Source organism: Leptodactylus fuscus, chromosome 1, assembly GCF_031893055.1.
Source record: "Leptodactylus fuscus isolate aLepFus1 chromosome 1, aLepFus1.hap2, whole genome shotgun sequence".
Classification (NCBI taxonomy): Eukaryota; Metazoa; Chordata; class Amphibia; order Anura; family Leptodactylidae; genus Leptodactylus; species Leptodactylus fuscus.
The window spans coordinates 235,659,607-235,686,422 of record NC_134265.1 but is presented as its reverse complement, the minus strand read 5'-3'; the positions used below and the strand labels follow the sequence as shown (position 1 = coordinate 235,686,422).

Sequence of the window (26,816 nt, the reverse complement as noted above, 5' to 3'; positions counted from 1 at the left end):
TTGGGCGAGCAGCAAAGAAAATGGCAGCTGGTTCTTCGGGAGGGAACACGGAGAAGAGGTAAGGCTTCTTGGAGAAGTGTGGTAATATATGTCTCTGCCATTCAGCATTCTGCTGAATATTTCCGGATCCTTGCATTATTTAGTCTTTCTCACATTAATGACTGATGTGAAAGAGGGACTCCCCCCCCCCCCATTTCCAGGATTACCTGCGCATTATGCAAGAAGGAAAGCTCGGTTCAGTTAGGATATAGAAAGAACCCAAAAACATTCATGTCAATTGTTCAATGTTTAAAATGAGGGTGTGACAAAACCCAGAATTGAATCGGGGACCTTTAGTCTACGCTCTCCCAACTGAGCTATTTCGGCATCCGCCCAGCACATTGTCTTCTCCTGAAAGAACTGTTTTCAACCTTTTTTTTTTTTTTCTATAGTTCCAGCAGCGCGCTACGCTCGATCGAAACCCCAACGAATTGGAAAGAAACGTAGCAAGCCTTTTCTTTTGTTAGTGGATTTGTATTCAAAATTCATTTGCCGAAAGCCGGGATCGAACCAGGGACCTTTAGATCTTCAGTCTAACGCTCTCCCAACTGAGCTATTTCGGCCTCTGTTCTGGGGTTGGCTGTCTACCCGTTCACTAGTTGGGACATCTTTAGGCAAGGTGAAAATTCCCATGAGTACAGAATGTACATAGGAGGGATGATTTTCTAATGAGTAGTTAATTGATTCCAAATAGCGTGCATGCGCGCGACATTCAGGGACTGAGGAAACTAATCCCATGTCAGGATGGCCGAGCGGTCTAAGGCGCTGCGTTCAGGTCGCAGTCTCCTCTGGAGGCGTGTGTTCGAATCCCACTTCTGACAGTGGTTTGATTTTTTTCCTGCTGGCGATAGCACCAGTGCAGAGAAATTCCTGCTGGCTCCCAATGGCAATTTCACTTTTACTTCTGACTATATAGCCTGACTCAGCTTGCTTGGCTGTAGAGCCAGTAATAAGGGTCCTAGCTTTCAGTGACCTGATTCTGTGTAACTTCCGCGTGACCCTCCTGAAAAGTACGTGACTCCGCAAGGGATTTTCTTGTGAAGACAAGAGTTCTGAATAATGCGCACTTGAATGGAGACCAAAGACTAATCCAATCACAATCTGGAGGATCCGCTATGATGTCTGTCACAAACACCCCTTCTACATTCTGTCTGTGTGGACCGTTAAGGTAAAATAACGGCCTTTATTGTAAGAGACAAAGGTTTACAGCTGAAGCATGGAATAACATTTCTACAGCATTGGAACCTGGGGGAGACCTGGGAGAAATGACATTCAGTGGGACCTGGAGCTCATTGGACATTGCCATCTGGTTTTGACCAGCCAAGAGTCGAGCTCTGACTCTATACCCACTTAAAATCATCAATATAATGTAGCTGAGCAGGGTCTATCTGCTAAAAAAAGACAGCCACTGCTGTTGTGCACCTAGGACATGTCTTCTGGTGATGCAGCTGCGTGCTTTTGGAGGTGAACGCTATTGGGCGAGCAGCAAAGAAAATGGCAGATGGTTCTTCGGGAGGGAACACGGAGAAGAGTTAAGGCTTCTTGGAGAAGTGTGGTAATATATGTCTCTGCCATTCAGCATTCTGCTGAATATTTCCGGATCCTTGCATTATTTAGTCTTTCTCACATTAATGACTGATGTGAAAGAGGGACTCCCCCCCCCCCCCCCCACATTTCCAGGATTACCTGCGCATTATGCAAGAAGGAAAGCTCGGTTCAGTTAGGATATAGAAAGAACCCAAAAACATTCATGTCAATTGTTTAATGTTTAAAACGAGGGTGTGACAAAACCCAGAATTGAATCGGGGACCTTTAGAGCTTTAGTCTACGCTCTCCCAACTGAGCTATTTCGGCATCCGCGCAGCACATTGTCTTCTCCTGAAAGAACTGTTTTCAACCTTTTTTTTTTTTCTATAGTTCCAGCAGTGCGCTACGCTCGATCGAAACCCCAACGAATTGGAAAGAAACGTAGCAAGCCTTTTCTTTTGTTAGTGGATTTGTATTCAAAAATCATTTGCCATAACCCGGGATCGAACCAGGGACCTTTAGATCTTCAGTCTAACGCTCTCCCAACTGAGCTATTTCGGCCTCTGTCCTGGGGTTTGCTGTCTCCCCGTTCACTAGTTGGGACATCTTTAGGCAAGGTGAAAATTCCCACGAGTCCAGAATGTACATAGGAGGGATGATTTTCTAATGAGTAGTTAATTGATTCCAAATAGCGTGCATGCGCGCGACATTCAGGGACTGAGGAAACTAATCCCATGTCAGGATGGCCGAGCGGTCTAAGGCGCTGCGTTCAGGTCGCAGTCTCCTCTGGAGGCGTGGGTTTGAATCCCACTTCTGACAGTGGTTTGATTTTTTTCCTGCTGGCGATAGCACCAGTGCAGAGAAATTCCTGCTGGCTCCCAATGGCAATTTCACTTTTACTTCTGACTATATAGCCTGACTCAGCTTGCTTGGCTGTAGAGCCAGTAATAAGGGTCCTAGCTTACAGTGACCTGATTCTGTGTAACTTCCGCGTGACCCTCCTGAAAAGTACGTGACTCCGCAAGGGATTTTCTTGTGAAGACAAGCGTTCTGAATAATGCGCACTTGAATGGAGACCAAAGACTAATCCAATCACAATCTGGAGGATCCGCTATGATGTCTGTCACAAACACCCCTTCTACATTCTGTCTGTGTGGACCGTTAAGGTAAAAGAACGGCCTTTATTGTAAGAGACAAAGGTTTACAGCTGAAGCATGGAATAACATTTCTACAGCATTGGAACCTGGGGGAGACCTGGGAGAAATGACATTCAGTGGGGCCTGGAGCTCATTGGACATTGCCATCTGGTTTTGACCAGCCAAGAGTCGAGCTCTGACTCTATACCCACTTAATATCATCAATATAATGTAGCTGAGCAGGGTCTATCTGCTAAAAAAAGACAGCCACCGCTGTTTTGCACCAAGGACATGTCTTCTGGTGATGCAGCTGCGTGCTTTTGGAGGTGAACGCTATTCGGCGAGCAGCAAAAAATTGGCAGCTGGTTCTTCGGGAGGGAACACGGAGAAGAGGTAAGGTTTCTTGGAGAAGTGTGGTAATATATGTCTCTGCCATTCAGCATTCTGCTGAATATTTCCGGATCCTTGCATTATTTAGTCTTTCTCACATTAATGACTGATGTGAAAGAGAGACTTCCCCCCCATTTCCAGGATTACCTGCGCATTATGCAAGAAGGAAAGCTCGGTTCAGTTAGGATATAGAAAGAACCCAAAAACATTCATGTCAATTGTTCAAAGTTTAAAACGAGGGTGTGACAAAAACCAGATTTGAATCGGGGACCTTTAGATTTTTAGTCTACGCTCTACCAACTGAGCTATTTCGGCATCCGCGCAGCACATTGTCTTCTCCTGAAAGAACTGTTTTCAACCTTTTTTTTTTTCTATAGTTCCAGCAGTGCGCTACGCTCGATCGAAACCCCAACGAATTGTAAAGAAACATAGCAAGCCTTTTCTTTTGTTAGTGGATTTGTATTCAAAATTCATTTGCCGAAACCCGGGATCGAACCAGGGACCTTTAGATCTTCAGTCTAACGCTCTCCCAACTGAGCTATTTCAGCGTCTGTCCTGGAGTTTGCTGTCTCCCGGTTAACTAGTTGGACATCTTTAGGCAAGGTGAAAATTCCCACAAGTCCAGAATGTACATAGTAGGGATGATTTTCTAATGAGTAGTTAATTGATTTCAAATAGCGTGCATGCGCGCAACATTCAGGGACTGAGTAAACTAATCCCATGTCAGGATGGCCGAGCGGTCTAAGGCGCTGCGTTCAGATCGCATTCTCCTCTGGAGGCGTGGGTTCGAATCCTACTTCTGACAGTGGTTTGATTTTTTTCCTGCTGGCGATAGCACCAGTGCAGAGAAATTCCTGCTGGCTCCCAATGGCAATTTCACTTTTACTTCTGACTATATAGCCTGACTCAGCTTGCTTGGCTGTAGAGCCAGTAATAAGGGTCCTAGCTTTCAGTGACCTGATTCTGTGTAACTTCCGCGTGACCCTCCTGAAAAGTACGTGACTCAGCAAGGGATTTTCTTGTGAAGACAAGAGTTCTGAATAAAGCGCACTTGAATGGAGACCAAAGACTAATCCAATCACAATCTGGAGGATCCGCTATGATGTCTGTCACAAACACCCCTTCTACATCCTGTCTGTGTGGACCGTTAAGGTAAAATAACGGCCTTTATTGTAAGAGACAAAGGTTTACAGCTGAAGCATGGAATAACATTTCTACAGCATTGGAACCTGGGGGAGACCTGGGAGAAATGACATTCAGTTGGGCCTGGAGCTCATTGGACATTGCCATCTGGTTTTGACCAGCCAAGAGTCGAGCTCTGACTCTATACCCACTTAAAATCATCAATATAATGTAGCTGAGCAGGGTCTATCCGCTAAAAAAAGACAGCCACCGCTGTTGTGCACCTAGGACATGTCTTCTGGTGATGCAGCTGCGTGCTTTTGGAGGTGAACGCTATTCGGCGAGCAGCAAAAAATTGGCAGCTGGTTCTTCGGGAGGGAACACGGAGAAGAGGTAAGGCTTCTTGGAGAAGTGTGGTAATATATGTCTCTGCCATTCAGCATTCTGCTGAATATTTCCGGATCCTTGCATTATTTAGTCTTTCTCACATTAATGACTGATGTGAAAGAGAGACTTCCCCCCCATTTCCAGGATTACCTGCGCATTATGCAAGAAGGAAAGCTCGGTTCAGTTAGGATATAGAAAGAACCCAAAAACATTCATGTCAATTGTTCAAAGTTTAAAACGAGGGTGTGACAAAAACCAGATTTGAATCGGGGACCTTTAGATTTTTAGTCTACGCTCTACCAACTGAGCTATTTCGGCATCCGCGCAGCACATTGTCTTCTCCTGAAAGAACTGTTTTCAACCTTTTTTTTTTTCTATAGTTCCAGCAGTGCGCTACGCTCGATCGAAACCCCAACGAATTGTAAAGAAACATAGCAAGCCTTTTCTTTTGTTAGTGGATTTGTATTCAAAATTCATTTGCCGAAACCCAGGATCGAACCAGGGACCTTTAGATCTTCAGTCTAACGCTCTCCCAACTGAGCTATTTCAGCGTCTGTCCTGGGGTTTGCTGTCTCCCGGTTAACTAGTTGGACATCTTTAGGCAAGGTGAAAATTCCCACAAGTCCAGAATGTACATAGGAGGGATGATTTTCTAATGAGTAGTTAATTGATTTCAAATAGCGTGCATGCGCGCAACATTCAGGGACTGAGTAAACTAATCCCATGTCAGGATGGCCGAGCGGTCTAAGGCGCTGCGTTCAGGTCGCATTCTCCTCTGGAGGCGTGGGTTCGAATCCTACTTCTGACAGTGGTTTGATTTTTTTCCTGCTGGCGATAGCACCAGTGCAGAGAAATTCCTGCTGGCTCCCAATGGCAATTTCACTTTTACTTCTGACTATATAGCCTGACTCAGCTTGCTTGGCTGTAGAGCCAGTAATAAGGGTCCTAGCTTTCAGTGACCTGATTCTGTGTAACTTCCGCGTGACCCTCCTGAAAAGTACGTGACTCAGCAAGGGATTTTCTTGTGAAGACAAGAGTTCTGAATAAAGCGCACTTGAATGGAGACCAAAGACTAATCCAATCACAATCTGGAGGATCCGCTATGATGTCTGTCACAAACACCCCTTCGACATTCTGTCTGTGTGGACCGTTAAGGTAAAATAACGGCCTTTATTGTAAGAGACAAAGGTTTACAGCTGAAGCATGGAATAACATTTCTACAGCATTGGAACCTGGGGGAGACCTGGGAGAAATGACATTCAGTTGGGCCTGGAGCTCATTGGACATTGCCATCTGGTTTTGACCAGCCAAGAGTCGAGCTCTGACTCTATACCCACTTAAAATCATCAATATAATGTAGCTGAGCAGGATCTATCTGCTAAAAAAAGACAGCCACCGCTGTTGTGCACCTAGGACATGTCTTCTGGTGATGCAGCTGCGTGCTTTTGGAGGTGAACGCTATTCGGCGAGCAGCAAAAAATTGGCAGCTGGTTCTTCGGGAGGGAACACGGAGAAGAGGTAAGGCTTCTTGGAGAAGTGTGGTAATATATGTCTCTGCCATTCAGCATTCTGCTGAATATTTCCGGATCCTTGCATTATTTAGTCTTTCTCAAATTAATGACTGATGTGAAAGAGGGACTCCCCCCCCCATTTCCAGGATTACCTGCGCATTATGCAAGAAGGAAAGCTCGGTTCAGTTAGGATATAGAAAGAACCCAAAAACATTCATGTCAATTGTTCAATGTTTAAAACGAGGGTGTGACAAAACCCAGAATTAAATCGGGGACCTTTAGATCTTTAGTCTACGCTCTCCCAACTGAGCTATTTCGGCATCCGCGCAGCACATTGTCTTCTCCTGAAAGAACTGTTTTCAACCTTTTTTTTTTTCTGTAGTTCCAGCAGTGCGCTACGCTCGATCGAAACCCCTACGAATTGGAAAGAAACGTAGCAGGCCTTTTCTTTTGTTAGTGGATTTGTATTCAAAATTCATTTGCCGAAACCCAGGATCGATCCAGGGACCTTTAGATCTTCAGGCTAACGCTCTCCCTACTGAGCTATTTCGGCCTCTGTCCTGGGGTTTGCTGTCTCCCCGTTCACTAGTTGGGACATCTTTAGGCAAGGTGAAAATTCCCATGAGTACAGAATGTACATAGGAGGGATGATTTTCTAATGAGTAGTTAATTGATTCCAAATAGCGTGCATGCGCTCGACATTCAGGGACTGAGAAAACTAATCCCATGTCAGGATGGCCGAGCGGTCTAAGGCGCTGCGTTCAGGTCGCAGTCTCCTCTGGAGGCGTGGGTTCGAATCCCACTTCTGACAGTGGTTTGATTTTTTTCCTGCTGGCGATAGCACCAGTGCAGAGAAATTCCTGCTGGCTCCCAATGGCAATTTCACTTTTACTTCTGACTATATAGCCTGACTCAGCTTGCTTGGCTGTAGAGCCAGTAATAAGGGTCCTAGCTTTCAGTGACCTGATTCTGTGTAACTTCCGCGTGACCCTCCTGAAAAGTACGTGACTCCGCAAGGGATTTTCTTGTGAAGACAAGAGTTCTGAATAATGCGCACTTGAATGGAGACCAAAGACTAATCCAATGACAATCTGGAGGATCCGCTATGATGTCTGTCACAAACACCCCTTCTACATTCTGTCTGTGTGGACCGTTAAGGTAAAATAACGGCCTTTATTTAAGAGACAAAGGTTTACAGCTGAAGCATGGAATAACATTTCTACAGCATTGGAACCTGGGGGAGACCTGGGAGAAATGACATTCAGTGGGACCTGGAGCTCATTGGACATTGCCATCTGGTTTAGACCTGCCAAGAGTCGAGCTCTGACTCTATACCCACTTAAAATCATCAATATAATGTAGCTGAGCAGGATCTATCTGCTAAAAAAAGACAGCCACCGCTGTTGTGCACCTAGGACATGTCTTCTGGTGATGCAGCTGCGTGCTTTTGGAGGTGAACGCTATTCGGCGAGCAGCAAAGAAAATGGCAGCTGGTTCTTCGGGAGGGAACACGGAGAAGAGGTAAGGCTTCTTGGAGAAGTGTGGTAATATATGTCTCTGCCATTCAGCATTCTGCTGAATATTTCCGGATCCTTGCATTATTTAGTCTTTCTCACATTAATGACTGATGTGAAAGAGGGACTTCCCCCCCCCCCCATTTCCAGGATTACCTGCGCATTATGCAAGAAGGAAAGCTCGGTTCAGTTAGGATATAGAAAGAACCCAAAAACATTCATGTCAATTGTTTAATGTTTAAAACGAGGGTGTGACAAAACCCAGAATTGAATCGGGGACCTTTAGTCTACGCTCTCCCAACTGAGCTATTTCGGCATCCGCGCAGCACATTGTCTTCTCCTGAAAGAACTGTTTTCAACCATTTTTTTTTCTATAGTTCCAGCAGTGCGCTACGCTCGATCAAAACCCCAACGAATTGGAAAGAAACGTAGCAAGCCTTTTCTTTTGTTAGTGGATTTGTATTCAAAATTCATTTGCCGAAACCCGGGATCGAACCAGGAACCTTTAGATCTTCAGTCTAACGCTCTCCCAACTGAGCTATTTCGGCCTCTGTCCTGGGGTTTGCTGTCTCCCCGTTCACTAGTTGGGACATCTTTAGGCAAGGTGAAAATTCCCATGAGTCCAGAATGTACATAGGAGGGATGATTTTCTAATGAGTAGTTAATTGATTCCAAATAGCATGCATGCGCGCGACATTCAGGGACTGAGGAAACTGATCCCATGTCAGGATGGCCGAGCGGTCTAAGGCGCTGCGTTCAGGTCGCAGTCTCCTCTGGAGGCGTGGGTTTGAATCCCACTTCTGACAGTGGTTTGATTTTTTTCCTGCTGGCGATAGCACCAGTGCAGAGAAATTCCTGCTGGCTCCCAATGGCAATTTCACTTTTACTTCTGACTATATAGCCTGACTCAGCTTGCTTGGCTGTAGAGCCAGTAATAAGGGTCCTAGCTTTCAGTGACCTGATTCTGTGTAACTTCCGCGTGACCCTCCTGAAAAGTACGTGACTCCGCAAGGGATTTTCTTGTGAAGACAAGAGTTCTGAATAATGCGCACTTGAATGGAGACCAAAGACTAATCCAATCACAATCTGGAGGATCCGCTATGATGTCTGTCACAAACACCCCTTCTACATTCTGTCTGTGTGGACCGTTAAGGTAAAATAACGGCCTTTATTGTAAGAGACAAAGGTTTACAGCTGAAGCATGGAATAACATTTCTACAGCATTGGAACCTGGGGTAGACCTGGGAGAAATGACATTCAGTGGGGCCTGGAGCTCATTGGACATTGCCATCTGGTTTTGACCAGCCAAGAGTCGAGCTCTGACTCTATACCCACTTAAAATCATCAATATAATGTAGCTGAGCAGGATCTATCTGCTAAAAAAAGACAGCCACCGCTGTTGTGCACCTAGGACATGTCTTCTGGTGATGCAGCTGCGTGCTTTTGGAGGTGAACGCTATTCGGCGAGCAGCAAAGAAAAAGGCAGCTGGTTCTTCGGGAGGGAACACGGAGAAGAGGTAAGGCTTCTTGGAGAAGTGTGGTAATATATGTCTCTGCCATTCAGCATTCTGCTGAATATTTCCGGATCCTTGCATTATTTAGTCTTTCTCACATTAATGACTGATGTGAAAGAGGGACTCCCCCCCCCCCCCCATTTCCAGGATTACCTGCGCATTATGCAAGAAGGAAAGCTCGGTTCAGTTAGGATATAGAAAGAACCCAAAAACATTCATGTCAATTGTTCAATGTTTAAAACGAGGGTGTGAAAAAACCCAGTATTGAATCGGGGACCTTTAGATCTTTAGTCTACGCTCTCCCAACTGAGCTATTTCGGCATCTGCGCAGCACATTATCTTCTCCTGAAAGAACTGTTTTCAACCTTTTTTTTTTTTCTATAGTTCCAGCAGTGCGCTACGCTCGATCGAAACCCCAACGAATTGGAAAGAAACGTAGCAAGCCTTTTCTTTTGTTAGTGGATTTGTATTCAAAATTCATTTGCCGAAACCCGGGATCGAACCAGGGACCTTTAGATCTTCAGTCTAACGCTCTCCCAACTGAGCTATTTCGGCCTCTGTCCTGGGGTTTGCTGTCTCCCCGTTCACTAGTTGGGACATCTTTAGGCAAGGTGAAAATTCCCATGAGTACAGAATGTACATAGGAGGGATGATTTTCTAATGAGTAGTTAATTGATTCCAAATAGCGTGCATGCGCGCGACATTCAGGGACTGAGGAAACTAATCCCATGTCAGGATGGCCGAGCGGTCTAAGGCGCTGTGTTTAGGTCGCAGTCTCCTCTGGAGGCGTGGGTTCGAATCCCACTTCTGACAGTGGTTTGATTATTTTCCTGCTGGCAATAGCACCAGTGCAGAGAAATTCCTGCTGGCTCCCAATGGCAATTTCACTTTTACTTCTGACTATATAGCCTGACTCAGCTTGCTTGGCTGTAGAGCCAGTAATAAGGGTCCTAGCTTACAGTGACCTGATTCTGTGTAACTTCCGCGTGACCCTCCTGAAAAGTACGTGACTCCGCAAGGGATTTTCTTGTGAAGACAAGAGTTCTGAATAATGCGCACTTGAATGGAGACCAAAGACTAATCCAATCACAATCTGGAGGATCCGCTATGATGTCTGTCACAAACACCCCTTCTACATTCTGTCTGTGTGGACCGTTAAGGTAAAAGAACGGCACTTATTGTAAGAGACAAAGGTTTACAGCTGAAGCATGGAATAACATTTCTACAGCATTGGAACCTGGGGGAGACCTGGGAGAAATGACATTCAGTGGGGCCTGGAGCTCATTGGACATTGCCATCTGGTTTTGACCAGCCAAGAGTCGAGCTCTGACTCTATACCCACTTAATATCATCAATATAATGTAGCTGAGCAGGGTCTATCTGCTAAAAAAAGACAGCCACCGCTGTTGTGCACCTAGGACATGTCTTCTGGTGATGCAGCTGCGTGCTTTTGGAGGTGAACGCTATTCGGCGAGCAGCAAAGAAAATGGCAGCTGGTTCTTCGGGAGGGAACACGGAGAAGAGGTAAGGCTTCTTGGAGAAGTGTGGTAATATATGTCTCTGCCATTCAGCATTCTGCTGAATATTTCTGGATCCTTGCATTATTTAGTCTTTCTCACATTAATGACTGATGTGAAAGAGGGACTCCCCCCCCCCATTTCCAGGATTACCTGCGCATTATGCTAGAAGGAAAGCTCGGTTCAGTTAGGATATAGAAAGAACCCAAAAACATTCATGTCAATTGTTCAATGTTTAAAACGAGGGTGTGACAAAACCCAGAATTGAATCGGGGACCTTTAGATCTTTAGTCTACGCTCTCCCAACTGAGCTATTTCGGCATCCGCGCAGCACATTGTCTTCCCCTGAAAGAACTGTTTTCAACCTTTTTTTTTTTTCTATAGTTCCAGCAGTGCGCTACGCTCGATCGAAACCCCAACGAATTGGAAAGAAACGTAGCAAGCCTTTTCTTTTGTTAGTGGATTTGTATTCAAAATTCATTTGCCAAAACCCGGGATCGAACCAGGGACCTCTAGATCTTCAGTCTAACGCTCTCCCAACTGAGCTATTTCGGCCTCTGTCCTGGGGTTTGCTGTCTCCCCGTTCACTAGTTGGGACATCTTTAGGCAAGGTGAAAATTCCCATGAGTACAGAATGTACATAGGAGGGATGATTTTTTAATGAGTAGTTAATTGATTCCAAATAGCGTGCATGCGCGCGACATTCAGGGACTGAGAAAGCTAATCCCATGTCAGGATGGCCGAGCGGTCTAAGGCGCTGCGTTCAGGTCGCAGTCTCCTCTGGAGGCGTGGGTTCGAATCCCACTTCTGACAGTGGTTTGATTTTTTTCCTGCTGGCGATAGCACCAGTGCAGAGAAATTCCTGCTGGCTCCCAATGGCAATTTCACTTTTACTTCTGACTATATAGCCTGACTCAGCTTGCTTGGCTGTAGAGCCAGTAATAAGGGTCCTAGCTTTCAGTGACCTGATTCTGTGTAACTTCCGCGTGACCCTCCTGAAAAGTACGTGACTCCGCAAGGGATTTTCTTGTGAAGACAAGAGTTCTGAATAATGCGCACTTGAATGGAGACCAAAGACTAATCCAATCACAATCTGGAGGATCCGCTATGATGTCTGTCACAAACACCCCTTCTACATTCTGTCTGTGTGGACCGTTAAGGTAAAAGAATGGCCTTTATTGTAAGAGACAAAGGTTTACAGCTGAAGCATGGAATAACATTTCTACAGCATTGGAACCTGGGGGAGACCTGGGAGAAATGACATTCAGTGGGGCCTGGAGCTCATTGGACATTGCCATCTGGTTTTGACCAGCCAAGAGTCGAGCTCTGACTCTATACCCACTTAAAATCATCAATATAATGTAGCTGAGCAGGGTCTATCTGCTAAAAAAAGACAGCCACCGCTGTTGTGCACCTAGGACATGTCTTCTGGTGATGCAGCTGCGGGCTTTTGGAGGTGAACGCTATTGGGCGAGCAGCAAAGAAAATGGCAGCTGGTTCTTCGGGAGGGAACACGGAGAAGAGGTAAGGCTTCTTGGAGAAGTGTGGTAATATATGTCTCTGCCATTCAGCATTCTGCTGAATATTTCCGGATCCTTGCATTATTTAGTCTTTCTCACATTAATGACTGATGTAAAAGAGGGACTTCCCCCCCCATTTCCAGGATTACCTGCGCATTATGCAAGAAGGAAAGCTCGGTTCAGTTAGGATATAGAAAGAACCCAAAAACATTCATGTCAATTGTTCAATGTTTAAAACGAGGGTGTGAAAAAACCCAGTATTGAATCGGGGACCTTTAGATCTTTAGTCTACGCTCTCCCAACTGAGCTATTTCGGCATTCGCGCAGCACATTGTCTTCTCCTGAAAGAACTGTTTTCAACCTTTTTTTTTTTTCTATAGTTCCAGCAGTGCGCTACGCTCGATCGAAACCCCAACGAATTGGAAAGAAACGTAGCAAGCCTTTTCTTTTGTTAGTGGATTTGTATTCAAAATTCATTTGCCGAAACCCGGGATCGAACCAGGGACCTTTAGATCTTCAGTCTAACGCTCTCCCAACTGAGCTATTTCGGCCTCTGTCCTGGGGTTTGCTGTCTCCCCGTTCACTAGTTGGGACATCTTTAGGCAAGGTGAAAATTCCCATGAGTACAGAATGTACATAGGAGGGATGATTTTCTAATGAGTAGTTAATTGATTCCAAATAGCGTGCATGCGCGCGACATTGAGGGACTGAGGAAACTAATCCCATGTCAGGATGGCCGAGCAGTCTAAGGCGCTGCGTTCAGGTCGCAGTCTCCTCTGGAGGCGTGGGTTCGAATCCCACTTCTGACAGTGGTTTGATTTTTTTCCTGCTGGCGATAGCACCAGTGCAGAGAAATTCCTGCTGGCTCCCAATGGCAATTTCACTTTTACTTCTGACTATATAGCCTGACTCAGCTTGCTTGGCTGTAGAGCCAGTAATAAGGGTCCTAGCTTTCAGTGACCTGATTCTGTGTAACTTCCGCGTGACCCTCCTGAAAAGTACGTGACTCCGCAAGGGATTTTCTTGTGAAGACAAGAGTTCTGAATAATGCGCACTTGAATGGAGACCAAAGACTAATCCAATCACAATCTGGAGGATCCGCTATGATGTCTGTCACAAACACCCCTTCTACATTCTGTCTGTGTGGACCGTTAAGGTAAAATAACGGCCTTTATTGTAAGAGACAAAGGTTTACAGCTGAAGCATGGAATAACAATTCTACAGCATTGGAACCTGGGGGAGACCTGGGAGAAATTACATTCAGTGGGGCCTGGAGCTCATTGGACATTACCATCTGGTTTTGACCAGCCAAGAGTCGAGCTCTGACTCTATACCCACTTAAAATCATCAATATAATGTAGCTGAGCAGGATCTATCTGCTAAAAAAAGACAGCCACCGCTGTTGTGCACCTAGGACATGTCTTCTGGTGATGCAGCTGCGTGCTTTTGGAGGTGAACGCTATTCGGCGAGCAGCAAAGAAAATGGCAGCTGGTTCTTCGGGAGGGAACACGGAGAAGAGGTAAGGCTTCTTGGAGAAGTGTGGTAATATATGTCTCTGCCATTCAGCATTCTGCTGAATATTTCCGGATCCTTGCATTATTTAGTCTTTCTCACATTAATGACTGATGTGAAAGAGGGACTTCCCCCCCCATTTCCAGGATTACCTGCGCATTATGCAAGAAGGAAAGCTCGGTTCAGTTAGGATATAGAAAGAACCCAAAAACATTCATGTCAATTGTTCAATGTTTAAAATGAGGGTGTGACAAAACCCAGAATTGAATCGGGGACCTTTAGATCTTTAGTCTACGCTCTCCCAACTGAGCTATTTCGGCATCCGCGCAGCACATTGTCTTCTCCTGAAAGAACTGTTTTCAACCTTTTTTTTTTTTTTCTATAGTTCCAGCAGTGCGCTACGCTCGATCGAAACCCCAACGAATTGGAAAGAAACTTAGCAAGCCTTTTCTTTTGTTAGTGGATTTGTATTCAAAATTCATTTGCCGAAACCCGGGATCGAACCAGGGACCTCTAGATCTTCAGTGTAACGCTCTCCCAACTGAGCTATTTCGGCCTATGTCCTGGGGTTTGCTGTCTTCCCGTTCACTAGTTGGGACAACTTTAGGCAAGGTGAAAATTCCCATGAGTCCAGAATGTACATAGGAGGGATGATTTTCTAATGAGTAGTTAATTGATTCCAAATGGCGTGCATGCGCGCGACATTCAGGGACTGAGGAAACTAATTCCATGTCAGGATGGCCGAGCGGTCTAAGGCGCTGCGTTCAGGTCGCAGTCTCCTCGGGAGGCGTGGGTTCGAATCCCACTTCTGACAGTGGTTTGATTTTTTTCCTGCTGGCGATAGCACCAGTGCAGAGAAATTCCTGCTGGCTCCCAATGGCAATTTCACTTTTACTTCTGACTATATAGCCTGACTCAGCTTGCTTGGCTGTAGAGCCAGTAATAAGGGTCCTAGCTTTCAGTGACCTGATTCTGTGTAACTTCCGCGTGACCCTCCTGAAAAGTACGTGACTCCGCAAGGGATTTTCTTGTGAAGACAAGAGTTCTGAATAATGCGCACTTGAATGGAGACCAAAGACTAATCCAATGACAATCTGGAGGATCCGCTATGATGTCTGTCACAAACACCCCTTCTACATTCTGTCTGTGTGGACCGTTAAGGTAAAATAACGGCCTTTATTTAAGAGACAAAGGTTTACAGCTGAAGCATGGAATAACATTTCTACAGCATTGGAACCTGGGGGAGACCTGGGAGAAATGACATTCAGTGGGGCCTGGAGCTCATTGGACATTGCCATCTGGTTTTGACCAGCCAAGAGTCGAGCTCTGACTCCATACCCACTTAAAATCATCAATATAATGTAGCAGAGCAGGGTCTATCTGCTAAAAAAAGACAGCCACCACTGTTGTGCACCTAGGACATGTCTTCTGGTGATGCAGCTGCGTGCTTTTGGAGGTGAACGCTATTCGGCGAGCAGCAAAGAAAATGGCAGCTGGTTCTTCGGGAGGGAACACGGAGAAGAGGTAAGGCTTCTTGGAGAAGTGTGGTAATATATGTCTCTGCCATTCAGCATTCTGCTGAATATTTCCGGATCCTTGCATTATTTAGTCTTTCTCACATTAATGACTGATGTAAAAGAGGGACTTCCCCCCCCATTTCCAGGATTACCTGCGCATTATGCAAGAAGGAAAGCTCGGTTCAGTTAGGATATAGAAAGAACCCAAAAACATTGATGTCAATTGTTCAATGTTTAAAATGAGGGTGCGAGAAAACCCAGAATTGAATCGGGGACCTTTAGATCTTTAGTCTACGCTCTCCCAACTGAGCTATTTCGGCATCCGCGCAGCACATTGTCTTCTCCTGAAAGAACTTTTTTCAACCTTTTTTTTTTTTCTATAGTTCCAGCAGCGCGCTACGCTCGATCGAAACCCCAACGAATTGGAAAGAAACGTAGCAAGCCTTTTCTTTTGTTAGTGGATTTGTATTCAAAATTCATTTGCCGAAACCCGGGATCGAACCAGGGACCTTTAGATCTTCAGTCTAACGCTCTCCCAACTGAGCTATTTCGGCCTCTGTCCTGGGGTTTGCTGTCTCCCCGTTCACTAGTTGGGACATCTTTAGGCAAGGTGAAAATTCCCATGAGTACAGAATGTACATAGGAGGGATGATTTTCTAATGAGTAGTTAATTGATTCCAAATAGCGTGCATGCGCGCAACATTCAGGGACTGAGGAAACTAATCCCATGTCAGGATGGCCGAGCGGTCTAAGGCGCTGCGTTCAGGTCGCAGTCTCCTCTGGAGGCGTAGGTTCGAATCCCACTTCTGACAGTGGTTTGATTTTTTTCCTGCTGGCGATAGTACCAGTGCAGAGAAATTCCTGCTGGCTCCCAATGGCAATTTCACTTTTACTTCTGACTATATAGCCTGACTCAGCTTGCTTGGCTGTAGAGCCAGTAATAAGGGTCCTAGCTTACAGTGACCTGATTCTGTGTAACTTCCGCGTGACCCTCCTGAAAAGTATGTGACTCCGCAAGGGATTTTCTTGTGAAGACAAGAGTTCTGAATAATGCGCACTTGAATGGAGACCAAAGACTAATCCAATGACAATCTGGAGGATCCGCTATGATGTCTGTCACAAACACCCCTTGTACATTCTGTCTGTGTGGACCGTTAAGGTAAAATAACGGCCTTTATTGTAAGAGACAAAGGTTTACAGCTGAAGCATGGAATAACATTTCTACAGCATTGGAACCTGGGGGAGACCTGGGAGAAATGACATTCAGTGGGGCCTGGAGCTCATTGGACATTGCCATCTGCTTTTGACCAGCCAAGAGTCGAGCTCTGACTCTATACCCACTTAAAATCATCAATATAATGTAGCTGAGCAGGGTCTATCTGCTAAAAAAAGACCGCCACCGCTGTTGTGCACCTAGGACATGTCTTCTGGTGATGCAGCTGCGTGCTTTTGGAGGTGAACGCTATTGGGCGAGCAGCAAAGAAAATGGCAGCTGGTTCTTTGGGAGGGAACACGGAGAAGAGGTAAGGCTTCTTGGAGAAGTGTGGTAATATATGTCTCTGCCATTCAGCATTCTGCTGAATATTTCCGGATCCTTACATTATTTAGTCTTTCTCACATTAATGACTGATGTGAAAGAGGGACTCCCCCCCCCCCCATTTCCAGGATTACCTGCGCATTATGCAAGAAGGAAAGCTCGGTTCAGTTAGGATATAGAAAGAACCCAAAAACATTCATGTCAATTGTTTAATGTTTAAAACGAGGGTGTGACAAAACCCAGAATTGAATCGGGGACCTTTAGATCTTTAGTCTACGCTCTCCCAACTGAGCTATTTCGGCATCCGCGCAGCACATTGTCTTCTCCTGAAAGAACTGTTTTCAACCATTTTTTTTTTCTATAGTTCCAGCAGTGCGCTACGCTCGATCGAAACCCCAACGAATTGGAAAGAAACATAGCAAGCCTTTTCTTTTGTTAGTGGATTTGTATTCAAAATTCATTTGCCGAAACCCGGGATCAAACCAGGGACCTTTAGATCTTCAGTCTAACGCTCTCCCAACTGAGGTATTTCTGCCTCTGTCCTGGGGTTTGCTGTCTCCCCGTTCACTAATTGGGACATCTTTAGGCAAGGTGAACATTCCCATGAGTCCAGAATGTACATAGGAGGGATGATTTTCTAATGAGTAGTTAATTGATTCCAAATAGCGTGCATGCGCGCGACATTCAGGGACTGAGGAAACTAATCCCATGTCAGGATGGCCGAGCGGTCTAAGGCGCTGCGTTCAGGTCGCAGTCTCCTCTGGAGGCGTGGGTTTGAATCCCACTTCTGACAGTGGTTTGATTTTTTTCCTGCTGGCGATAGCACCAGTGCAGAGAAATTCCTGCTGGCTCCCAATGGCAATTTCACTTTTACTTCTGACTATATAGCCTGACTCAGCTTGCTTGGCTGTAGAGCCAGTAATAAGGGTCCTAGCTTTCAGTGACCTGATTCTGTGTAACTTCCGCGCGACCCTCCTGAAAAGTACATGACTCCGCAAGGGATTTTCTTGTGAAGACAAGAGTTCTGAATAATGCGCACTTGAATGGAGACCAAAGACTAATCCAATCACAATCTGGAGGATCCGCTATGATGTCTGTCACAAACACCCCTTCTACATTCTGTCTGTGTGGACCGTTAAGATAAAATAACGGCCTTTATTGTAAGAGACAAAGGTTTACAGCTGAAGCATGGAATAACATTTCTACAGCATTGGAACCTGGGGGAGACCTGGGAGAAATGACATTCAGTGGGGCCTGGAGCTCATTGGACATTGCCATCTGGTTTTGACCAGCCAAGAGTCGAGCTCTGACTCTATACCCACTTAAAATCATCAATATAATGTAGCTGAGCAGGGTCTATCTGCTAAAAAAAGACAGCCACCGCTGTTGTGCACCTAGGACATGTCTTCTGGTGATGCAGCTGTGTGCTTTTGGAGGTGAACGCTATTCGGCGAGCAGCAAAGAAAATGGCAGCTGGTTCTTCGGGAGGGAACACGGAGAAGAGGTAAGGCTTCTTGGAGAAGTGTGGTAATATATGTCTCTGCCATTCAGCATTCTGCTGAATATTTCTGGATCCTTGCATTATTTAGTCTTTCTCACATTAATGACTGATGTGAAAGAGGGACTTCCCCCCCCATTTCCAGGATTACCTGCGCATTATGCAAGAAGGAAAGCTCGGTTCAGTTAGGATATAGAAAGAACCCAAAAACATTCATGTCAATTGTTTAATGTTTAAAACGAGGGTGTGACAAAACCCAGAATTGAATCGGGGACCTTTAGATCTTTAGTCTACGCTCTCCCAACTGAGCTATTTCGGCATCCGCGCAGCACATTGTCTTCTCCTGAAAGAACTGTTTTCAACCATTTTTTTTTTCTATAGTTCCAGCAGTGCGCTACGCTCGATCGAAACCCCAACGAATTGGAAAGAAACGTAGCAAGCCTTTTCTTTTGTTAGTGGATTTGTATTCAAAATTCATTTGCCGAAACCCGGGATCGAACCAGGGACCTTTAGATCTTCAGTCTAACGCTCTCCCAACTGAGCTATTTCGGCCTCTGTCCTGGAGTTTGCTGTCTCCCCGTTCACTAGTTGGGACATCTTTAGGCAAGGTGAAAATTCCCATGAGTCCAGAATGTACATAGGAGGGATGATTTTCTAATGAGTAGTTAATTGATTCCAAATAGCGTGCATGCGCGCAACATTCAGGGACTGAGGAAACTAATCACATGTCAGGATGGCCGAGCGGTCTAAGGCGCTGCGTTCAGGTCGCAGTCTCCTCTGGAGGTGTGGGTACGAATCCCACTTCTGACAGTGGTTTGATTTTTTTCCTGCTGGCGATAGCACCAGTGCAGAGAAATTCCTGCTGGCTCCCAATGGCAATTTCACTTTTACTTCTGACTATATAGCCTGACTCAGCTTGCTTGGCTGTAGAGCCAGTAATAAGGGTCCTAGCTTTCAGTGACCTGATTCTGTGTAACTTCCGCGTGACCCTCCTGAAAAGTACGTGACTCCGCAAGGGATTTTCTTGTGAAGACAAGAGTTCCGAATAATGCGCACTTGAATGGAGACCAAAGACTAATCCAATCACAATCTGGAGGATCCGCTATGATGTCTGTCACAAACACCCCTTCTACATTCTGTCTGTGTGGACCGTTAAGGTAAAAGAACGGCCTTTATTGTAAGAGACAACGGTTTACAGCTGAAGCATGGAATAACATTTCTACAGCATTGGAACCTGGGGGAGACCTGGGAGAAATGACATTCAGTTGGGCCTGGAGCTCATTGGACATTGCCATCTGGTTTTGACCAGCCAAGAGTCGAGCTCTGACTCTATACCCACTTAAAATCATCAATATAATGTAGCTGAGCAGGGTCTATCTGCTAAAAAAAGACAGCCACCGCTGTTGTGCACCTAGGACATGTCTTCTGGTGATGCAGCTGCGTGCTTTTGGAGGTGAACGCTATTCGGCGAGCAGCAAAGAAAATGGCAGCTGGTTCTTCGGGAGGGAACACGGAGAAGAGGTAAGGCTTCTTGGAGAAGTGTGGTAATATATGTCTCTGCCATTCAGCATTCTGCTGAATATTTCCGGATCCTTGTATTATTTAGTCTTTCTCACATTAATGAATGATGTGAAAGAGGGACTCCCCCCCCCCATTTCCAGGATTACCTGCGCATTATGCTAGAAGGAAAGCTCGGTTCAGTTAGGATATAGAAAGAACCCAAAAACATTCATGTCAATTGTTCAATGTTTAAAACGAGGGTGTGACAAAACCCAGAATTGAAACGGGGACCTTTAGATCTTTAGTCTACGCTCTCCCAACTGAGCTATTTCGGCATCCGCGCAGCACATTGTCTTCTCCTGAAAGAACTGTTTTCAACCTTTTTTTTTTTTTCTATAGTTCCAGCAGTGCGCTACGCTCGATCGAAACCCCAATAAATTGGAAAGAAATGTAGCAAGCCTTTTCTTTTGTTAGTGGATTTGTATTCAAAATTCATTTGCCGAAACCCGGGATCAAACCAGGGACCTTTAGATCTTCAGTCTAACGCTCTCCCAACTGAGCTATTTCGGCCTCTGTCCTGGGGTTTGCTGTCTCCCGGTTCACTAGTTGGGACATCTTTAGTAGAGATGAGCGAACAGTGTTCTATCGAACTCATGTTCGATCGGATATTAGGCTGTTCGGCATGTTCGAATCGAATCGAACACCGCGTGGTAAAGTGCGCCATTACTCGATTCCCCTCCCACCTTCCCTGGCGCCTTTTTTGCTCCAATAACAGCGCAGGGTAGGTGGGACAGGAACTACGACACCGGTGACGTTGAAAAAAGTAGGCAAAACCCATTGGCTGCCGAAAACATGTGACCTCTAATTTAAAAGAACAGCGACGCCCAGCTTCGCGTCATTCTGAGCTTGCAATTCACCGAGGACGGAGGTTTCCGTCCAGCTAGCTAGGGCTTAGATTCTGGGTAGGCAGGGACAGGCTAGGATAGGAAGGAGAAGACAACCAACAGCTCTTGTAAGAGCTAAATTCCAGGGAGAAGCTTGTCAGTGTAACGTGGCACTGACGGGCTCAATCGCCGCAACCCAGCTTTCCCAGGATCCTGAATGGAATACACTGTCAGTGTATTCCCGTATACCCGATATATACCCCGATACCCGTTCCAACGGTGTGCCCCCCCACCTTCACCCCAGAAATACCCTGCAAGTCCCCTAGCAATAGAATTGGGGCTATATACACCCACAATTTTTACTACTGGTATACAGTGCCATTGTCTGACTGGGAATTCAAAGAATATATTGGGAATACAAATACCCTCATTTCTTGCTACTGCCATATAGTGCCAGTTTCTGACTGGTAATTCAAAGAATATATTGGGGTTACGTGCACCCACAATTTTTACTACTGGTATACAGTGCCATTGTCTGACTGGGAATTCAAAGAATATATTGGGAATACAAATACCCTCATTTCTTGCTACTGCCATATAGTGCCAGTGTCTGACTGGGAATTCAAAGAATATATTGGGGTTACGTGCACCCACAATTTTTACTACTGGTATACAGTGCCATTGTCTGACTGGGAATTCAAAGAATATATTGGGAATACAAATACCCTCATTTCTTGCTACTGCCATATAGTGCCAGTGTCTGACTGGGAATTCAAAGAATATATTGGGGTTACGTGCACCCACAATTTTTACTACTGGTATACAGTGCCATTGTCTGACTGGGAATTCAAAGAATATATTGGGAATACAAATACCCTCATTTCTTGCTACTGCCATATAGTGCCAGTGTCTGACTGGGAATTCAAAGAATATATTGGGGTTACGTGCACCCACAATTTTTACTACTGGTATACAGTGCCATTGTCTGACTGGGAATTCAAAGAATATATTGGGAATACAAATACCCTCATTTCTTGCTACTGCCATATAGTGCCAGTGTCTGACTGGGAATTCAAAGAATATATTGGGGTTACGTGCACCCACAATTTTTACTACTGGTATACAGTGCCATTGTCTGACTGGGAATTCAAAGAATATATTGGGAATACAAATACCCTCATTTCTTGCTACTGCCATATAGTGCCAGTGTCTGACTGGTAATTCAAAGAATATATTGGGGTTACGTGCACCCACAATTTTTACTACTGGTATACAGTGCCATTGTCTGACTGGGAATTCAAAGAATATATTGGGAATACAAATACCCTCATTTCTTGCTACTGCCATATAGTGCCAGTGTCTGACTGGTAATTCAAAGAATATATTGGGGTTACGTGCACCCACAATTTTTACTACTGGTATACAGTGCTATTGTCTGACTGGGAATTCAAAGAATATATTGGGAATACAAATACCCTCATTTCTTGCTACTGCCATATAGTGCCAGTGTCTGACTGGGAATTCAAAGAATATATTGGGGTTACGTGCACCCACAATTTTTACTACTGGTATACAGTGCCATTGTCTGACTGGGAATTCAAAGAATATATTGGGAATACAAATACCCTCATTTCTTGCTACTGCCATATAGTGCCAGTGTCTGACTGGGAATTCAAAGAATATATTGGGGTTACGTGCACCCACAATTTTTACTACTGGTATACAGTGCCATTGTCTGACTGGGAATTCAAAGAATATATTGGGAATACAAATACCCTCATTTCTTGCTACTGCCATATAGTGCCAGTGTCTGACTGGTAATTCAAAGAATATATTGGGGTTACGTGCACCCACAATTTTTACTACTGGTATACAGTGCCATTGTCTGACTGGGAATTCAAAGAATATATTGGGAATACAAATACCCTCATTTCTTGCTACTGCCATATAGTGCCAGTTTCTGACTGGTAATTCAAAGAATATATTGGGGTTACGTGCACCCACAATTTTTACTACTGGTATACAGTGCCATTGTCTGACTGGGAATTCAAAGAATATATTGGGGTTATAAATACCCTCATTTCTTGCTACTGCCATATAGTGCCAGTTTCTGACTGGTAATTCAAAGAATATATTGGGGTTACGTGCACCCACAATTTTTACTACTGGTATACAGTGCCATTGTCTGACTGGGAATTCAAAGAATATATTGGGGTTATAAATACCCTCATTTCTTGCTACTGCCATATAGTGCCAGTTTCTGACTGGTAATTCAAAGAATATATTGGGGTTACGTGCACCCACAATTTTTACTACTGGTATACAGTGCCATTGTCTGACTGGGAATTCAAAGAATATATTGGGAATACAAATACCCTCATTTCTTGCTACTGCCATATAGTGCCAGTGTCTGACTGGTAATTCAAAGAATATATTGGGGTTACGTGCACCCACAATTTTTACTACTGGTATACAGTGCCATTGTCTGACTGGGAATTCAAAGAATATATTGGGAATACAAATACCCTCATTTCTTGCTACTGCCATATAGTGCCAGTGTCTGACTGGTAATTCAAAGAATATATTGGGGTTACGTGCACCCACAATTTTTACTACTGGTATACAGTGCCATTGTCTGACTGGGAATTCAAAGAATATATTGGGAATACAAATACCCTCATTTCTTGCTACTGCCATATAGTGCCAGTGTCTGACTGGTAATTCAAAGAATATATTGGGGTTACGTGCACCCACAATTTTTACTACTGGTATACAGTGCCATTGTCTGACTGGGAATTCAAAGAATATATTGGGAATACAAATACCCTCATTTCTTGCTACTGCCATATAGTGCCAGTTTCTGACTGGGAATTCAAAGAATATATTGGGGTTACGTGCACCCACAATTTTTACTACTGGTATACAGTGCCATTGTCTGACTGGGAATTCAAAGAGTATATTGGGAATACAAATACCCTCATTTCTTGCTACTGCCATATAGTGCCAGTTTCTGACTGGTAATTCAAAGAATATATTGGGGTTACGTGCACCCACAATTTTTACTACTGGTATACAGTGCCATTGTCTGACTGGGAATTCAAAGAATATATTGGGAATACAAATACCCTCATTTCTTGCTACTGCCATATAGTGCCAGTGTCTGACTGGTAATTCAAAGAATATATTGGGGTTACGTGCACCCACAATTTTTACTACTGGTATACAGTGCCATTGTCTGACTGGGAATTCAAAGAATATATTGGGAATACAAGTACCCTCATTTCTTGCTACTGCCATATAGTGCCAGTGTCTGACTGGTAATTCAAAGAATATATTGGGGTTACGTGCACCCACAATTTTTACTACTGGTATACAGTGCCAATTTCTAACTAGGAATTCAAAATGCGCAAGGCTCCCGGAAAGGGACGTGGACGAGGCCGTGGGCGAGGTCGGGGGAATGGTTCTGGGGAGCAAGGTAGCAGTGAAGCCACAGGGCGTCCCGTGCCTACTCCTGTGGGGCAGCAAGCATTGCGCCACTCCACAGTGCCAGGGTTGCTTGCCACATTAACTAAACTGCAGGGTACAAACCTTAGTAGGCCCGAGAACCAGGAACAGGTCTTGCAATGGCTGTCAGAGAACGCTTACAGCACATTGTCCAGCAGCCAGTCAGACTCTGCCTCCTCTCCTCCTATTACCCAACAGTCTTGTCTTCCTTCCTCCCAAAATTCCGAAGCTTTACAGAACAATAACCCAAACTGTCCCTGCTCCCCAGAGCTGTTCTCCGCTCCTTTCATTGTCCCTCAACCTGCCTCTCCACGTCACGATTCCACGAACCTAACAGAGGAGCATCTGTGTCCAGATGCTCAAACACTAGAGTCTCCTCCATCTCCGTTCGATTTGGTGGTGGATGACCAGCAACCCACCCTCATCGACGATGATGTGACGCAGTTGCCGTCAGGGCATCCAGTTGACTGGCGCATTGTGCGGGAGGAGGAGATGAGACAGGAGTTGGAAGAGGAAGTGGTGGATGATGAGGACACTGACCCGACCTGGACAGGGGGGATGTCAAGCGGGGAAAGTAGTGTGGATGTTGAGGCAGGTGCAGCACCAAAAAGGGTAGCTAGAGGCAGAGGCAGAGGTCAGCAGCTTAGGCGAAGCCAGGCCACACCCGGAATCTCCCAAGATGTTCCAGTTCGTACCCAGCCCCGAAAAACTCCCACCTCGAGGGCACGTTTCTCGAAGGTGTGGAGTTTTTTCAAGGAATGCGCCGAGGACAGATATAGTGTTGTCTGCACAATTTGCCTCTCGAAATTGATTAGGGGCTCTGAGAAGAGCAACCTGTCCACCACTTCAATGCGCCGTCATTTGGAATCCAAGCACTGGAATCAGTGGCAGGCAGCAACGGCAGGACAAAGGCCGCCTGCCGTTCACGCCACTGCCACTGCCTCTGCCTCTGCCTCTGCCACTGCCACTGCTGACTGTGCTGGCGATGCACTCCAGAGGACGAGCCAGGACACCACTTCATCTGCCTCCGCCACTTTGTTGACTTCTACCTCATCCTCCCCTGGTCCTGTCTTATCTCCTTCTCCTGCACCATCAAAGGCACCATCAGGCGTTTCTTTACAACAACCCACCATCTCTCAGACATTGGAGCGGCGGCAGAAATACACTGCTAACCACCCACACGCGCAAGCCTTGAACGCCAACATCGCTAAACTGCTGGCCCAGGAGATGTTGGCGTTCCGGCTTGTTGAAACTCCCGCCTTCCTGGACCTGATGGCAACTGCGGCACCTCGCTATGCCGTCCCTAGCCGTCACTACTTCTCCCGGTGTGCCGTCCCCGCCTTGCACCAGCACGTGTCACTCAACATCAGGCGGGCCCTTAGTTCCGCGCTTTGCACAAAGGTCCACTTGACCACCGACGCGTGGACAAGTGCATGCGGACAGGGACGCTACATTTCACTGACGGCACACTGGGTGAATGTAGTTGAGGCTGGGACTGCTTCCCAAACTGGCCCGGTGTACCTCGTCTCCCCGCCTAACATTCCTGGCAGGGACACGAGAAGAACACCCCCCTCCTCCTCCTCCTCTACCGCCTCCTCCTCCGCCACCGCCTCCTCCTCCGCTGTTAGATTGACCCCAGCTACGAGTTGGAAACGTTGCAGCACTGGCGTTGGTAGACGTCAGCAGGCTGTGCTGAAGCTGATCAGCTTGGGGGACAGACAGCACACTGCCTCCGAGGTGAGGGATGCCCTCCTCGATGAGACGGCAATATGGTTTGAGCCGCTGCACCTGGGCCCAGGCATGGTCGTTTGTGATAACGGCCGGAACCTGGTAGCAGCTCTGGAGCTTGCCGGACTCCAACATGTTCCATGCCTGGCCCACGTCTTCAACCTAGTGGTGCAACGTTTCCTAAAGAGCTACCCCAATGTTCCAGAGCTACTGGTGAAAGTGCGGCGCATGTGCGCCCACTTTCGCAAGTCGACAGTAGCCGCTGCTAGCTTAAAATCTCTCCAGCAACGCCTGCATGTGCCACAACACCGGCTTTTGTGCGACGTCCCCACACGCTGGAACTCAACGTTTCAGATGTTGAATAGAGTGGTTGAGCAGCAGAGACCTTTGATGGAATACCAGCTACAAAACCCTAGGGTGCCACAAAGTCAGCTGCCTCAGTTTCACATCCATGAGTGGCCATGGATGAGAGACCTTTGTGACATCCTACGGGTCTTTGAGGAGTCCACAAGGAGGGTGAGCTCTGAGGATGCGATGGTGAGCCTTACAATCCCGCTCTTGTGTGTTCTGAGAGAATCCCTGATTGACATCAGGGATAACTCAGATCACACAGAGGAGTTAGGGATAGCATCCGATCCGTCACAGCTGGAGAGTAGGTCCACACATCTGTCCGCTTCACTGCGTTTAATGGAGGAGGAGGAGGAGGAGGAGGAGGAGGAAGAAGAGTTGTCCGATGATGTGATGGTGATACAGGAGGCTTCCGGGCAACTTCGAATCGTCCCATTGTTGCAGCGCGGATGGGTAGACATGGAGGATGAGGAGGAAATGGAGATTGAACTTTCCGGTGGGGCCAGAGGAGTCATGCCAACTAACACTGTGGCAGACATGGCTGAGTTCATGTTGGGGTGCTTTACAACCGACAAGCGTATTGTCAAAATCATGGAGGACAACCAGTACT

General features: G+C 45.9%; 25 non-coding genes across 25 annotated transcripts; 13 read left to right on the top strand and 12 right to left on the bottom strand.

Moving 5' to 3' along the window:
• Positions 1–529: 529 nt before the first annotated feature.
• Positions 530–602, bottom strand: TRNAF-GAA (transfer RNA phenylalanine (anticodon GAA)). Its single transcript has one exon. It is a non-coding gene; the product is annotated as a tRNA-Phe (tRNA).
• A 175-nt stretch (positions 603–777) lies between these two features.
• On the top strand, positions 778–860 carry TRNAL-CAG (transfer RNA leucine (anticodon CAG)). Its single transcript has one exon. It is a non-coding gene; the product is annotated as a tRNA-Leu (tRNA).
• A 1,194-nt stretch (positions 861–2,054) lies between these two features.
• Positions 2,055–2,127, bottom strand: TRNAF-GAA (transfer RNA phenylalanine (anticodon GAA)). Its single transcript has one exon. It is a non-coding gene; the product is annotated as a tRNA-Phe (tRNA).
• Positions 2,128–2,302: 175 nt separating this feature from the next.
• Positions 2,303–2,385, top strand: TRNAL-CAG (transfer RNA leucine (anticodon CAG)). Its single transcript has one exon. It is a non-coding gene; the product is annotated as a tRNA-Leu (tRNA).
• Positions 2,386–3,567: 1,182 nt separating this feature from the next.
• TRNAF-GAA (transfer RNA phenylalanine (anticodon GAA)) lies at positions 3,568–3,640 on the bottom strand. The gene has a single exon. It is a non-coding gene; the product is annotated as a tRNA-Phe (tRNA).
• Positions 3,641–3,814: 174 nt separating this feature from the next.
• On the top strand, positions 3,815–3,897 carry TRNAL-CAG (transfer RNA leucine (anticodon CAG)). The gene has a single exon. It is a non-coding gene; the product is annotated as a tRNA-Leu (tRNA).
• A 1,182-nt stretch (positions 3,898–5,079) lies between these two features.
• Positions 5,080–5,152, bottom strand: TRNAF-GAA (transfer RNA phenylalanine (anticodon GAA)). The gene has a single exon. It is a non-coding gene; the product is annotated as a tRNA-Phe (tRNA).
• A 174-nt stretch (positions 5,153–5,326) lies between these two features.
• Positions 5,327–5,409, top strand: TRNAL-CAG (transfer RNA leucine (anticodon CAG)). Its single transcript has one exon. It is a non-coding gene; the product is annotated as a tRNA-Leu (tRNA).
• Positions 5,410–6,840: 1,431 nt separating this feature from the next.
• On the top strand, positions 6,841–6,923 carry TRNAL-CAG (transfer RNA leucine (anticodon CAG)). Its single transcript has one exon. It is a non-coding gene; the product is annotated as a tRNA-Leu (tRNA).
• Positions 6,924–8,101: 1,178 nt separating this feature from the next.
• Positions 8,102–8,174, bottom strand: TRNAF-GAA (transfer RNA phenylalanine (anticodon GAA)). The gene has a single exon. It is a non-coding gene; the product is annotated as a tRNA-Phe (tRNA).
• Positions 8,175–8,349: 175 nt separating this feature from the next.
• Positions 8,350–8,432, top strand: TRNAL-CAG (transfer RNA leucine (anticodon CAG)). Its single transcript has one exon. It is a non-coding gene; the product is annotated as a tRNA-Leu (tRNA).
• Positions 8,433–9,622: 1,190 nt separating this feature from the next.
• On the bottom strand, positions 9,623–9,695 carry TRNAF-GAA (transfer RNA phenylalanine (anticodon GAA)). Its single transcript has one exon. It is a non-coding gene; the product is annotated as a tRNA-Phe (tRNA).
• A 175-nt stretch (positions 9,696–9,870) lies between these two features.
• On the top strand, positions 9,871–9,953 carry TRNAL-UAG (transfer RNA leucine (anticodon UAG)). Its single transcript has one exon. It is a non-coding gene; the product is annotated as a tRNA-Leu (tRNA).
• Positions 9,954–11,139: 1,186 nt separating this feature from the next.
• TRNAF-GAA (transfer RNA phenylalanine (anticodon GAA)) lies at positions 11,140–11,212 on the bottom strand. Its single transcript has one exon. It is a non-coding gene; the product is annotated as a tRNA-Phe (tRNA).
• A 175-nt stretch (positions 11,213–11,387) lies between these two features.
• Positions 11,388–11,470, top strand: TRNAL-CAG (transfer RNA leucine (anticodon CAG)). The gene has a single exon. It is a non-coding gene; the product is annotated as a tRNA-Leu (tRNA).
• A 1,185-nt stretch (positions 11,471–12,655) lies between these two features.
• Positions 12,656–12,728, bottom strand: TRNAF-GAA (transfer RNA phenylalanine (anticodon GAA)). Its single transcript has one exon. It is a non-coding gene; the product is annotated as a tRNA-Phe (tRNA).
• Positions 12,729–12,903: 175 nt separating this feature from the next.
• Positions 12,904–12,986, top strand: TRNAL-CAG (transfer RNA leucine (anticodon CAG)). The gene has a single exon. It is a non-coding gene; the product is annotated as a tRNA-Leu (tRNA).
• A 1,187-nt stretch (positions 12,987–14,173) lies between these two features.
• Positions 14,174–14,246, bottom strand: TRNAF-GAA (transfer RNA phenylalanine (anticodon GAA)). The gene has a single exon. It is a non-coding gene; the product is annotated as a tRNA-Phe (tRNA).
• A 175-nt stretch (positions 14,247–14,421) lies between these two features.
• Positions 14,422–14,504, top strand: TRNAL-CAG (transfer RNA leucine (anticodon CAG)). Its single transcript has one exon. It is a non-coding gene; the product is annotated as a tRNA-Leu (tRNA).
• Positions 14,505–15,688: 1,184 nt separating this feature from the next.
• TRNAF-GAA (transfer RNA phenylalanine (anticodon GAA)) lies at positions 15,689–15,761 on the bottom strand. Its single transcript has one exon. It is a non-coding gene; the product is annotated as a tRNA-Phe (tRNA).
• A 175-nt stretch (positions 15,762–15,936) lies between these two features.
• Positions 15,937–16,019, top strand: TRNAL-CAG (transfer RNA leucine (anticodon CAG)). The gene has a single exon. It is a non-coding gene; the product is annotated as a tRNA-Leu (tRNA).
• A 1,435-nt stretch (positions 16,020–17,454) lies between these two features.
• On the top strand, positions 17,455–17,537 carry TRNAL-CAG (transfer RNA leucine (anticodon CAG)). The gene has a single exon. It is a non-coding gene; the product is annotated as a tRNA-Leu (tRNA).
• A 1,184-nt stretch (positions 17,538–18,721) lies between these two features.
• Positions 18,722–18,794, bottom strand: TRNAF-GAA (transfer RNA phenylalanine (anticodon GAA)). Its single transcript has one exon. It is a non-coding gene; the product is annotated as a tRNA-Phe (tRNA).
• Positions 18,795–18,969: 175 nt separating this feature from the next.
• Positions 18,970–19,052, top strand: TRNAL-CAG (transfer RNA leucine (anticodon CAG)). Its single transcript has one exon. It is a non-coding gene; the product is annotated as a tRNA-Leu (tRNA).
• A 1,187-nt stretch (positions 19,053–20,239) lies between these two features.
• Positions 20,240–20,312, bottom strand: TRNAF-GAA (transfer RNA phenylalanine (anticodon GAA)). The gene has a single exon. It is a non-coding gene; the product is annotated as a tRNA-Phe (tRNA).
• Positions 20,313–26,816: the final 6,504 nt, after the last annotated feature.